The sequence below is a fragment of the Phyllostomus hastatus genome, unplaced genomic scaffold (assembly GCF_019186645.2).
Source record: "Phyllostomus hastatus isolate PE091 unplaced genomic scaffold, TTU_PhHast_1.1 phas_scaffold_21, whole genome shotgun sequence".
Taxonomy (NCBI): Eukaryota; Metazoa; Chordata; class Mammalia; order Chiroptera; family Phyllostomidae; genus Phyllostomus; species Phyllostomus hastatus.
The window spans coordinates 4983992-4998490 of NW_025334017.1; the positions used below are offsets into that span (position 1 = coordinate 4983992).

General features: G+C 38.1%; 1 protein-coding gene across 5 annotated transcripts in view; it reads right to left on the reverse strand.

Moving 5' to 3' along the window:
- The window catches only part of TOX (thymocyte selection associated high mobility group box), a 304166-nt gene that overhangs the window by 108590 nt on the left and 181077 nt on the right, over positions 1-14499 (reverse strand). The window lies entirely within an intron of this gene.

The window sequence follows — 14499 nt, forward strand, 5'->3', positions numbered from 1 at the left end:
TGTCAAAACATTTGTTTGCTCTCTCGTGGACATAACCCTAATCACTTTCTCAGCTCATACATTTTATGCCTGAGCGCTGTCTTCACAACTTGGACCAAGAGCCCTTTGGGCAAGATTCTTTCTTGCTGGGCAGCGTGCAGCCCTGTATTCATGCAGGTGCTTATCCAATAAACTGTAATAAGGAGAACTTGCTATTTTATGCATCATACAGTTGTCATTGAGTGCCTGAGGAAAGCCTTTTGTGATCCACGATTCAGAGTTATGTGCATTCATCTCCCCATAGATATTTGATATTTTCTCATTAGTAATCTATTTTTCTCAACATTTTGATAGCTTGCCCAGGGAGATTTAATTCTTAATTTCTTCTTTTTCTGGACTCTGCAGGAAGCTGTATATTGTAGTCATTTCTTTTTTTTGTTTTTGTTTACTTTGCTGTGCTTTTTGGAATAAGTTCACATTTCTTAATTTTATATATGATCATTATAGATGATGTGAGAAGAAGTGAGGAAGCGCTGACTTGCCCCCTTCCTTGTGGTTGAGCTCTTTATTGGCAAAAAGCAGCCTCTGGATTTTACACCTGGAGGTGCCTTATCCACGGCCACAGCCCCTGTCACTTGGCCCACCTGTACCCTTTTTACCCTCAAAACCAAGCTTTCAATGGCAAGTTCAATGACAACCTAAGATTAACCCAAACTGTCCATTTAGTAACCTTTTCTGTAAGCCTCGGTGAATAAGAATCTATTATCTTTTTAACTTAAAAAGGCTAACATTTTAAGTGAATACATATATGAAAGCATTTTTTTGCAAAGTATATCAGTAACATACAGTATAACAAAGGTTCTTTGTTATACCTCACATGAAAATAAAAAAAATGCAATATTAGGGTACATTCAAGAGAAATGGGCATTTATTACTTGTTTATAGTTTATTTTATATGAGAAACTGTGATTGGCTTACTCTTGCTGTCTCACTACAAGAGGAGGAAATAAAACACACTAACTGTTATTTGCATCTCAGAGATGGGGAAGCGGGTGAAGTACCTGTGCCAGGCCCTGCCGCCAGGAAGGGCCCACCATTCCAATCACTGTATAGTAATGGAATGTTGGACTTAGTGAGGTCATGTTTGACATTCTCTGCCTTCAGATGATCCTGATTTCAATATTTTTTTCCATTGTACCACTGACATGGACCAGCACTGTCACAACATCATTTAAATTACCTTGTGCTCTGTGAAGTAGCTCTTTGCTATACTATGTTTAAGGGACTGCTTTTCCGTAGCTCATGCCACCTAACACTGAGGTGCCATTGTACTGTGCATTGACTCTGCCAAATAGGCCAAGGTGATGTGTCCCTTCTTTACGGCTGTGGAGACTATGCATAAAAGCACCCCGGTTCATTTAACTACGTTCGTAGATTCATCCTAGACCAAATCCTGGTTGGGAGACCCTACGCAGGCAGTTGAGTGCCTGGGTTAACTCAGACTATGATGAATCATCGAAAATCTCACTAAGAGCTGACAGATCAAACCCTACACCTCCTCCTCTGAGATCATTAAGCACAGTCTTTGCGTGTAGAATAACCTTCCTGCCAGTTTCTGGCCCCATGAGGGGATCTCCACAGTACTGCTCTCAGGCATGGGACATTCCATAGTCTGGGTGAGAAGAACAGGGCCATTGACACAGAGAGCTTTGAAAGTCACACCCTGGCCCCTCCATCCTCCATGGACCAGTCTTCTTATTCACACTGAAGAGTATATCAGGGTGGGCTCTGAGTCCGAGGTGGGATCTGAGCATGCTGCTTATTTGGGACTAGGCCTGTCAAGATGCTTTTGTGACCCTGGACACATTAATTTATCATTTTTGGACAGCAATGAAGAAAACTTGAGAAGTGTTCACAATTCACTCTTTATTTCTTTGGCTTTTATCAACTCTTTGCCATAAAGAATATTTAAATTTTTATGAATAGACAAATTAATATGAACATATAAAAAAGTAACAGGAATTTAATACCGAGAAGGAAATATTGCTAGGTAATTTCAGATCTGCTATGGTTGGCAAGCTGCCCAGAATTTTTCTTCCCTTTATTTATAAAATAAATTTAAATATCTTTGGACTTTTAAAACTAAATTTTGTATACTTTTGATGAAGGGGAAATGTGTTGAGGTTGGCTGATTCACAGCAAAAGGCAGATAACCCACCTCCTGGGCACAAGGCAGGGTGGCAGAAATCCTAGTCTGTTAGTACAGCCTGTTGCTACCCGAGGAGGTAACACCATCTTCGTTGCAGAAGAGTTAATAATTTAAATTACTGGGTTTTTGGCAAACAGCAAACATTTTTCACTAGCTGGAATGCTAATTTATTCAACATGATAACTAGAGAAAGTACTTAAACTGTCAAGAGCTAGAAATCTTAATCTGGCATCTTACTTAATGCCCACAATCACATGGTCATATAAATATCATTGTTGTCATATTATTATTTTTTTTTTACAGTGAAGGAAACTCAGAGCCAGAGATCCAGTCATTTGTCAAAGTCACTCAGCTGGAAGTCCATCCATCCCTTTTCACTCAACAATATGATATTTTTTTTCTTCTACTCGCTCTCTCTGATTATTACTACTATAACACTGAGAAAATAAGATGAGTTTATTTTGTTAAAAGAAGAAGGGAGAACTGTGAACACTGCCTGGGCTGGCTTATCCAGCATGCACAGTGATGACACCAAACCCACCTGAACACACTTGGTAGGGAAGAAGGGGAGGACCAGGCTCAATCAAGGCTTTCAGTGCAATGTTATGGAGCCTCCTCAGTGGGAGGCACAGCCCCTGACTCACCAGAAACACAGACAGGACAAGAACTTTAGCCCGCTGCTTCTCTACCTACCATCTACCCACCTGTGGAACCTGCCTCTGAGTCCTCAGTCCCTCTGGGGTATGGTTGGGCAACACCACACCATGCTCTCCTGATGTGATTATGGGAGTTAAAGAGAAAACTGAATGTTTTCTCTTGGCAAGAGACCTGGCAAGAGTTGATGTTCAATAGATGCCAGCATAGCCATTCTTGGAACATCCCAGAAAACAAGGACACTGGTAACTAGAAGAGGAATGACAGGCAATGTAAGGAAAACTCAGATGAGCAGCCGTGGGGTTTCACTGGATAATAAAATGTGATGTGAAGCACACCAGCTGGTTTTGCTTGAGGGGTTCAGATATATAGACTCATTCAATCTTTATCACCAACAAGAGAGGTAAGAGGTGAGAGAGTGAGAGTGAAGTCGCTTGTCCACAGTGACATATAGTCAGCGAGGGTTTAGTCCGGGTCCAAGTCCAGGCTGCCTTACCCTTGAACCAGCTGGGAATCAACCACTCACATTGTTTCTCAAGACCTGGACAGCATAGGCAGGTTTCTACAGGTGATTCCCACACTCCCTGGGTACCAAATTTGAGAATTTGACCTTACATGGTCTCACATTTTCCACTTGTCTCATATGAGTAATACTCATCTTCCCAAGTAAACTGTAAGCTCCTGGATTCTAACATTCACTACACCTAACACCCAGCAGATCTGAGGCACAGTGAAGACACTCCAAAAATGTGTGATGTGCACAGCAAAATGCAGCTTCAGAGAAGCAATGTCTGTTGTGTGCCGGGAAACAAGGCCCGCCCCACATGCTGTTCTAATTAGAAATGAGGCTGCTTTGGGGAAAGCAAGAACAACCACAGAAACAAAAAAGTACCCCAGGTAACACAGAAGCTGTTAACCAAAGGTCCCAATTTGCATCTGCCTAGTGGAGGAGTGGCCTTTGCTGACCACTGACACTCTCACGATGTGATGAGAGCCTCAGCCACAGGAACACAATCAACAGACGAATGTGTCATTGCATGTGTTTATGTGGAAAAAGAGACAGAAGGATAAATAAATGCTTTCATTAAATGTAAATAATAGTTACATGGTCAAGGGTGACTCTTCTCCTTATTAATTCTTCAAGAATTATAATATGTGTATAGTGTACAGGAGAAAAAATTTTAAATGGTAGTAATTTTGTTTGTCTTGATAGTTGTAATAATATAACCTTTACAAATCTATCATTTTAAGAATTGAGGAGGAACTTTTTTTTCATTTTGAGCATTTTCAAGTTTCACGATGTATAGAATATGGTCTTATCACAATTTGGTAAACCATTGTTTTGGTCTGCTGGTTAGCAGAAAGTGTGATTAAGTTCACAATATATAAAAATGTAAAAATTTTAATAGTGTAAAATGTTTTGGGGGTTGAATAATGTTTATTAAAAACAATCTGAATTTTGATTGGAAGAAAACCTCCTTAAATCTTAGAGCATATGATACTTTTAACAAATGCTTTTAAAATGTAACAAATATTGAGACAGTTTCTTGCCTATCAAAAAGGGAATTGCTACCTCGAATTACAAAAAAAGGAGTTAAATCCTCCTTTTTTCAAATAGTACTTAGATTTCCCTGGGGAATTTGTACATTCCATTAAACCCTGAAAAGTTCAACTATCAATTTTGTTATTATATATTTATCAAAATGCTGAATATATTTATTAGGGCAAAGGAAAAAAAAGACCTATTCTCTGGATGATTATGGCACTTGTAATATTTTATAAGACCCAAGAAAGGAAGGGTGAATCCACTGTTTTAACAACTGCACCCTGTGGTCCAAGACCCTACAGCACTTCATGCCTTTCCCCAATGGCGTGCATGCTGCTTCTGGCAGAGACAAGTATAAAAATGGCTGATATGAAAAGACAAACATTGTGTGCTTGCAGGTAATGCTTGTTCACAGAAGGGAACTCAAACTCAAACTGGAAAAAACTGAAATGGAAAGAAAAAACAGAACTGCTCTTAAAATGTTCCCGTATGCACTAGATAAGAATAGTTAATGAATAATGAAGGAAGTGGTGTCTTGAAAGGAGACGGTTTCATTGTTCTGAAAAGCATTTTAAACTCATTCTCCTGTGACTCCAGGAGTCAATGTGTTTATAATGCAACATTTTAATGTTAATAATCTATTTGCACAAATCAAGCAAACAGAAAGTCAAAGATTGAATCATTCTGTAATAAAACAAAAAACAAACACTGGTCATATCGGCCCTTGTTTAATAGACATTTATTATCCACAGTGCTTCTTCTACCCCCAAGATATTCCTTTAGAAGCCTTGTAATTTTACTAATAATTTGTCTCCATGAAAAATAGCTCTATTAAGAAAATAAAAGTATTCATCTAGAAGAGATCAACTATACATTATAGTTAATTGTCATATATATCAACTTAATAATGGTATGGATTAGGAAGTTAGTAGTAAGTTGATTAAGTTTTAAGGATACAAGATTTGATGGAAGTTGAGGGTTCAAACTCATTTAGCTACATTGAAAGCAGCAGACCAGGCTAAATCACATTATATACTTTCTAAAAACTAGAATATTTGTATACATCTAGAAGACTACACAACTGCTTAGACCTGTCAGCATCAAAAGCAATAATGATCCTGTACTGTCTGGAAAAAATAAAAAGATCTTAAGGGGCACAAGAGTTCATCCATTTGATCAGAAATAGTTCCTGAGCTCCTACTATATGCGATCCATATATAATATTATCATCGATAATTTTCACATGAAAGTCTCAGCAATGAAACCAAGTAAGCTCTTAGGATTTCTAGGCCCACTTTTCTGTAAAGAAGTCTCTAGGCAGATGAGAGGAAAACAGAACCTTTCCTTCCCCAGGGAGGGCATGTTCTGAGTGTTCAAGCCAAAAGAGAAGGAACGAGAGAGCAAGAAGAATGACCCACCTGAAGTACTCAACTCAAGGCCTGATTTATCACCCAGACTTGATACAGGAAGTGTTATCATTATTATTTAGGGTAGAAGGGGATGACAGCACCTGAGTCGGACCTGGAATGAGGAGGAGAAACAAGCAAGGGAGGTGGAGTTGGAGAAGGGACAGGGAAGGGGAAGGCCCTGGACAGGAAGCCCACAGCAGATGGAGCCCTGAGGTACGTGGTTTTTCTACTCAACAGGCTTCTGTTTTCACTGGCTGCTTATTCTTCCTGCTCCCAATTCTTTTTCATCCAGATTCTGTGCTGCTTTTCCCAAACTCCCTCCTCAACACTTCAGTAACGATTTGATCAACAATTTGGAGGTTACAGTAAGTGACTGAAACCTCATAGCCAGGGCCCGGGGAGTCTGACTTATGAGCCCACTTAGAATCTGTTTGTCTAAGGACAATTATGAGTACATAACTATACTTTTCTTGCCTCTTTTTATTTGCTAAGGTCTATTTAAATAGTGGATACTCAAGCAGAAAAAAGGATGACTTGAAGAATAACACCATGATGGCCTTTCCAGATGTTTGCCTTTGGGATGTGAAATGAGTTACACAGAAACAAGATGGCGGGAGCTGCTGGCTGGACACCAGCACAGAGAGAACATGCCCTGGGAGTGATCGACGGGTCTAAAATGAAATATGTCAGCAATCAATGATGCTATTAAAGGGCCTATCATAAAATGTCCACATGGGGGTGGAGAATTTATTTGAAAACTTTAGAAATTAATCTGTGATCTCAAGCTCTTTCTGGAGCTCTGCTTCTCACTGTGGTTGGCATTCCTTAAGATAAAAAAAATTAAAAAGAAAAAAAACAAAGTTAATTTGATTGAGAGGTTGAAAAGTATGACCTTTGAGGAAAGGTTAAAAGAATTGGGGTTACTTGGGCCAGGTAAAACACAACTGCAGGACTGACTTAATAAATGTCAAATACTTGAATCAACTGTTCCCCAAGCATTCAGACGTCTGAAGCAGACAAAGTAGACTGAAATTGCAGTAAGAGATTTTAGTTTAACTTTAATAAGGAACTTCCTGGAAGAAATCTAAATCTCTTAGTGTAATTTAACTTAATGTTACAAGGTTAATTAAACACAAACAGGCTACCAAGGAAAGTTGTGGAATCTTGGCTCTTAGATAGAAAACCACATATCTTAAATGGTTTAAGTTTACTCCTGCCTAGAATTAAGAGACTGGATTGAATAACTCCCAGAGTTTGCTTACAGTATATTATATAACTAGTTTTATAGCTTTTTAACTTCTTTCATGCATGGGCGAGGCACAAATCCATATGAACTCCAGGATTGAACAGAAAGTACAACAAGCCCTATATACAAAGTAAATCTTGAGTTTTCTTACTTGGCATAAGAAAGGAAAAGTGTTATTTTTAAATTGGCTCCTTTCCTGAACACTATTAAGGAGAGCTGTAGCTTGGAAAAATATTTTATTACAGCACTATAAGATAGTCCCAAATCATTAATATAATGAGGACATTGAACTACTTATCAATACCACATTCAAAGTAGTCTGTTTTCAGCAAAGAAAGGGCTTAAGTAGAGCTTAACAACTAACCACAAACAACGCTTATTTTTGGCCTTATTAGGAATTTGACATTAAAAAACCCACCCCAAACCACACACTTTTATTATATATGGTTAAAAATAAGAACAAAAACCCAGCCCATTTACTCACAGTACTCAAGTGGTTTAATACATTGCTCCCATGTGCTGCTATCTTAAAAAAAATAATTTGTGAAAAAACAGGCTGTAATTGCTAAATGTGTGATGAATTGTGGCCTAATGCTAAATAATTATTCTTCATTTTTTTCTGTCAAAGTGGGTAAAGTAATTTCTTTTTATTGCTTTTTTCCCTGTTTTTTAAAGAGAGAAACACAGCCCTGTGACATCCATCCCACTGTAAACTAATGCATCTATTAGTTCACATCTAAATGGGGCTGACATCACCAGCTCCCTCATGTCCTGAAAGATATTTAGGTCTCGTCCACTGGTACATACTTTATGCATTACATGAAATAAAGTATCTCAAGATTTTGAAAATATTTATTTTAAAAATAGCAATCAAATTGCCTGTAATCACATTTTCTGCTTGGCTTTGAAAGCTACATTATTCAATATGCCAGTGGTCTTTTCCATAATGGCAACAGATTAGAAATTCATGCTGCTCTGATACATCTGACTTCCTTGATGGAACAGCACTCCCTATAGACCCAGAAGAACACTCCCGCTTCAGTTTCGTCCACCCCGCCCAGTACCTACTGAAGGGATGGTTGTCAAAACAGCTGTACACTGGCCTTTGAATGCGAAGTGTGCCATGACTGAATGCTAAAAGTGACAATAAATCTGAGTACATATATTATGCTTGCTTTTGTTGCCTGGAAAAATAAGGCATTTGGGAAATAAACCCCCCAATTTTATTGCTTTTAACATCTTTTTTCCATTTCAAACTCTAGAACTAGAAATTTGAAGCATTTAACGAAATTGAAATCTCCTTTGTTGCTTTTTTCATTGTAAATTTTCTATAATGTGTTATTAGGACCACACTCTGCAAACAGCCCAGGTTCTAAATGAATCCTTTCTGTGAGGCCATTCTAAAACTTTGCACGGTTTTTCTTTGTATGAAAGAGCTTCTGTTGACTGCACAAAGAACAAGCAATCGCCACATATATGCCAGGCAGCGAGGCTTGGATGACTTTATACAAGGTTGTATTTTGCCTTCCACCAATCCGTGATTAACCCAGCAGTGAATGTACCAGAGTAGAGAGGAAAAGGAGAGACTCTCGATTTCGGTTGGTATGAATCAAAGGGTTTTTTTCTGAATCCGTGAACACTTAATACGGACATTTTCTTATTCTACCTTTCTCCGAAAATACAATAGTTCTGTAGTTTCTTTCTAACAACATGAACACACTGTCTGTTCTCACGGAGCAATGCCACTGTCTTCTTAATGGCAAAATAACATTTTCCACTGAAGAGAAACGTTCGGTTCAATAGATTCAAGTATCTTAATAAAGGATTAGGCTTTCAGGGACAGGTAAAACACTGAGAAGCCAAAGTGATGGTCGGAAAAATTACTAAGCAACTGAAGTGACAGACCAGTGAGTCGTGACTCTGGATCACAGCTGCGTGGTCGATAGAGAATGAATCATAGGAAAATGCTAGCCCTGGGAAGGATCTCAGTGATCAACTACTTGTGATTTTCCATCTTCTTGGGGGGCAGAATTCTTTGATCAGGGCACATTTTACAAGAAGTGTGAACAAGTGAGATGAGTAAGAGCAATGCCCCTCTGGCTCATTCCCAGCTTCCCCTGTCTCCAAGGGCCTCAGTCTGGAGCCCCTCGGCTAGCCCAACCCTGCTGCTTACTGATAGGGGGCAGGGAATTGCCCCTGGCTGACAAGCTCATCCAAGGCAGGGCCTGGCTTTCTAGACTCTCATTTCAGTGCTCTTCTAACCATACTCCACTCCCTAATCAATTACCCACTATCAAAATAACTCAGGGGAATTTTGAGAAAATGGAACTTTTACATATTGGATCATGAGTAGCTGTTTTACTTGGACCCAGAGAATCAGAACTAATTGGCACTTATTCGACAGTCTATACTAATAGAAATTCTACCTTGTTTTATAGTCTGGTCTTGGAAAATAGCAGTTTTAAGAAAATACAATCTTTTTAAAGTGCCAGAAATGTAATTTCTTGCAGAGTCCTGACTGACTACTAACATACAAGATGGCACAGACAAGGATATAGGAAAAGAAGCAGGGAGGGGAAGTTTCGGAAGAAAGTTTGCCCTAAGTGTGCTTCCCCCCCATATAGGTTTATGGCAAATTTTAGAAGGCAACCCAGATATGCTACCCTGGTTGCCTTTTTATTAGGAAGAAATTCTGAGTATATCCAGCACCAACTACATGACAGGCACTGTTTTACAGATATTAACTAATTTAATGCTCACAACATTATGGGATTAAATATCTTATTATAGCAATTTTATTGATAAGAAAAGAGATGCAGGAAGGTTATGTAACTTGCTGAATGAACACAACTGGTAAGTGGCAGTGTCAAGATTTGAACTGAGGTCATCCAGCCCAAAGATGTCGTATTTATTTATTTATTTATAAAATATTTTATTGGTTATGCTATTACCATTGTTCCATTTTTTTTCTCCCCTTTATTCCCCTCTGCCCTGCACCTTCCCTCCCACATCTGAAAGGTAGAGACTTCTTTGCTTTGGTTAATAGCAGGCTCATTGCTATCTTTGTTTTTTTTTTTGACAGGTCTGAAGAAGATTGAGGATTAAAGTATAAATAACTCTTTTGGAAAATCTTGGTTCACTCGCTGAAAGGTAGAGACTTCTACCTACCTTGGTTCACTCGCTGAAAGGTAGAGACTTCTTTGCTTTGGTTAATAGCAGGCTCATTGCTATCTTTGTTTTTTTTTTGACAGGTCTGAAGAAGATTGAGGATTAAAGTATAAATAACTCTTTTGGAAAATCTTCTCTTTCATGCATTTTAACTTGTTCAAAAAAGTCGTACAAGCTTGCTTTTCATATTTTATTTAACAAACTTATATAATACTTCCTATTTGCCAACCAATTGGTCTATGTATCTAAGCAATTCTTATCCATTTAACCCCATGAGGTAAGGACTATTATTATCCTTATTTTCCAAACAAGGAAGGTGGGGTGTTTACTAGCTGAGCCACTGAGCAAGCCACTTAATCACTCTGATCCCCCCTTTTCCATTTGTGAAAGTGGAGTAACAATACTCATTCAGATATGGATTTCTCATATGGAATAAATTTTTATATATATTATATAAGTTTTTATATATATTTATATATATATGGACAATGATAGGAAATGCTTAAAGTCAGTGACATTGTATCACTTATATTGTCACTGAGGATAGGACACAAGAAATTTCTCTTTAAAATAAAATCTAAGAAAAGATTATATTATATATAATTTATATTCTAAAAATAATAATATATAAAATATAGTGATGTATATATACTAAATGTTACAATAACCTCTAAAGTATTGTAATAGCTAAATGAGAACTAAGTATTTTCACCTTTTTGATCCATTCAAATTCTAAAATTCCATCAAGTGAAAATATTAACACAAAGATGAAAGCACCATACTAACAGCAAAAAGCTCAGCTTTAATAACATTGAAGAGCTTTTGGATAAAGAAGTTGATCCTATGTATAAATCTAGCTAGAGTGGCATGTACTCCCAGGATTTTAAAAGTTACAGCAAGTTCATTATGTAAAATCTACAAGTGTTAGCTCTTCTTGGTTGTTCCCATATTGTAGGTGACCTTGAAAGAAGACCTTGGAAAGAGCGCTGTAATTTCTAGGTGGGTAGCATTTGCCTCCTGATTTCAGAAGCTGTTATTTCCTTGTCTGCATGAGCACTGATGACCTCAATTGTGCACTATCCATATATTTCAGCAATTAGCAAACCAGTTAATAGTCAGCTGTTAAAGTTTGTGATCACATTAGGAACGAGCAAGTTGCTAAGGAAAGAGTTTTAAGCCAGTTTTTACAAAGAAGTGTGAAGAGAATATTTTATAGTCCTAAACTTCCTTACAAAGCAAATAATCCCTTAGTGCTTTATAAGTGTAAAATACGATGACATGAAGGGTTGTTCATCTTTAGATCCATTTATAGTTGGGAATGATGTGAAAACAGCTTAGCACCCCATCTTTCGTTCTCACTGTCACCACTCTATGTGCCTCCTCAACACCCCGCGCCTGGTTGTGACACAGGCTCCTCAGACTTTCCGCATCTGCAGTTTCCAACCACTGTTATCCATCCAGGGAAGTGCCAAAAATATTTTCCTACAACACTGCTTTCCTAATGCTTTTGCCTTGAGTGAAAACAGCCAATAATTTTTCAGAATCCATCATATCAAGTCCACAGAACTCTAATTGTTTTTTGAAGTCTTCGGTCAAATCTCCAAACTTGAAATATCTAACCTGCTTTTGAAATGCTCTCCAATATGCCTCTTCTTTTCTATTAAATCAAAACCATCTTTCAAACCCTAACTACAGTCCCACCTTTTCTACTAAGTTTATAAACTACCCAAACCAGATTACTGTGATCTCTTCCAACCAGCAATTCCTACAGGGCTCACAGCCAGTAAAACTAAATTAAGCACTTTGCTTGGTCTCTCTCTCATTGCTTCATGTCTCATTCTAATTGTTTCCAAAGTATTCCCCCTTTTTTTCCTGTACCTTAGAAGCTCTTAAGGCCAGTGACCCTGTTTTATCAATCATTTGAACCCTTGCAAACATTTAGACCATGGAAAGCATTTCAAATGTACACACAGAGAGATGGCATTCTAGATACATGACAGCTCAAAATAAGGAGTGAAGAGGTTCTCTGTTTCTCAAAGGAATTAATAGACTCCAATAAAGTTGACCCCTCCAATTTTAGATTGCAACTTTATAATATATGAAACTCTGGCTCCCAGAATCCAGCCAGAGATCAAAGTCTTAAAATAGGGTTCTCACAATAAATTTAATCTCCAAATCTGTCTCTAAGACCACTCTGGCTTAAAAAAATGTGTTTAATAAGGACTTAATGTTAGAATCAACATTATTAACTAGATGTATAGTATTCAATGTAGTAGCTACTGGGTACATATGGCTATTTTAAAAATAATTAAAATGTAATAAAATAAAAATTAGCCTTTAATTCTCATTGGCCACATTTAAAACACTCAAGAGCCAGTGACTACTGTTATTGGACAGTATGGATAATGGAAAAGCTATTATCACAGAGAGTTATATTGGACAGTGCTGGAGCCTCTCCAAAGTCTCACCAACACTTGTATTATCAGTTGAGGAAGCTTTTTACTTATAGCATCGAGTGCTAGGATCATTACTGTTAGTAGGCAAAGCAGGTGCCCACTTCAGAATGTGGTTTCAGAGGTCCTGGGAAGGCTCACCAGCCAATGAAAATCCCTGCTAGATTCTCCATGCCAAGAGCTGAATGGCAAGCTGGAGATTCATCCCTTAGTATAGGCCAATCAGGCCCTCTGCCTTGTAAAGAGTTAGAAGTTCCAAGGGACATACTATGATAAAACAAAACTATATAAGTTTAGTTTTGGACATTCAGTTGGGTGGACACAGCATAAAGAAAAGTGGATGAACTGAAACTCCTGGGAGGTTAAGAGGAAAGCACAGTGAGGAAGGGCCTGGAAGATGGCATGTTTCACAGTGTGACTAGGTCCAGTCCTGAGCTTCATTTGCGAATGGAGTGACTGTCATGGATGGCAAACCTGGGAAAGGCCCAGATGTGTATTTATTAAAGTTGCACACATACCTCTTAAAGAGTAAATGAGAGGGTCCTAGGAATGCTAAGATGACAAATTATATAAAAGGCTTAGGGTCTTAAACTATGTAATTGAATTATCTTGTCATCCCGCCTATGGCCCAACTCCATTCATGCTATGAGGAAGGGGCATAGGGAACAAAACTGATATTTTTATACATGTGTGCTCTCTTCCTCTCCTTAGTGAATGAGGATGCCTACAAAGCCATAACCTGGATGCCTACTGACCCGTGAACTGGGTCTAAAGCCTTAGCCCCAAAGAATAATTTTTTCTGTGATTTTTCAAGGTGACTACTTTAAAGTACATTATTCATATTTAGACATTTAATATGTTTGTTAAAAATCCATTGTCTGCTTAATGAAGTCATAGTTACTAGTCTTAAGATAAATCTAGACAGGTGAATATAATATAAAATACTGTGGCAACAGAGCTGAGTTTTCTCCCACTGCAGGTACTGTGAATGGGTTCTCTCATCTTGGCCGACCAGCTAGCTGCCAGTTCTTAGGAAAATCTTACACCATCATGGCATTAGGCTCTGGGCTTCATTCCCTAAAACACTACTGTGGGGGTTCTTTCAACTCTCCTTCACACACCTCCTCTTTGTTGGTGATTAACAGAAAAACCTTCCTGTGAAGTCATTCAAGTTAGAGGTGCATCCCCAGATGACTGAGATAAGTGATAATATAAAATACTTTCCTATCAGAAACAATATAAAATAAACAAGTTCATAAGTTTGTTCATTGTGAATCTGACAGCACTATTCAGCAATTTACAAAAATGACAATGTAGTTGTTAAGTGACTGAAGAATGGAAATGAAAGGGTGCTAGTTCAAAGTCACTGTCAGCCCTGGGGAGAGTTTTATGACATGGTACAAAGCTCTGCCCTTATCCTTAGCCATATCCTACTGAAAATATGTGTCACCACTTGTGATATAGACAGAGAAATTGTTTTTAGATGACATAAAATCAGATGAAGAGATTTTATAAGTCAGAGACGCTCCTTAAAAACACAGACCCCCTGGACTCTCTGGGTAGGGGCCGGGAATTTAATTTTTGCTAGTTTTCTCTATGATGTCCATCCCCACTACACCTGAGAAGTAAAGAACATTAGAAGATTCTGAGACCAATGGGCCCAATACGCTGGAATACGTTCATGAGGATGCATTTTGATCATAAGCATTATATACCTCCAAAATAAAAATTAAAATTGTTTTCTGGCTTTCCTATTATATAAATTTATGGAGTTGGAAAGTGGAAAGTAGGGTAGAAACCAAGTTTAATAGTGATTCCTGTTCAGGAGACGTGAA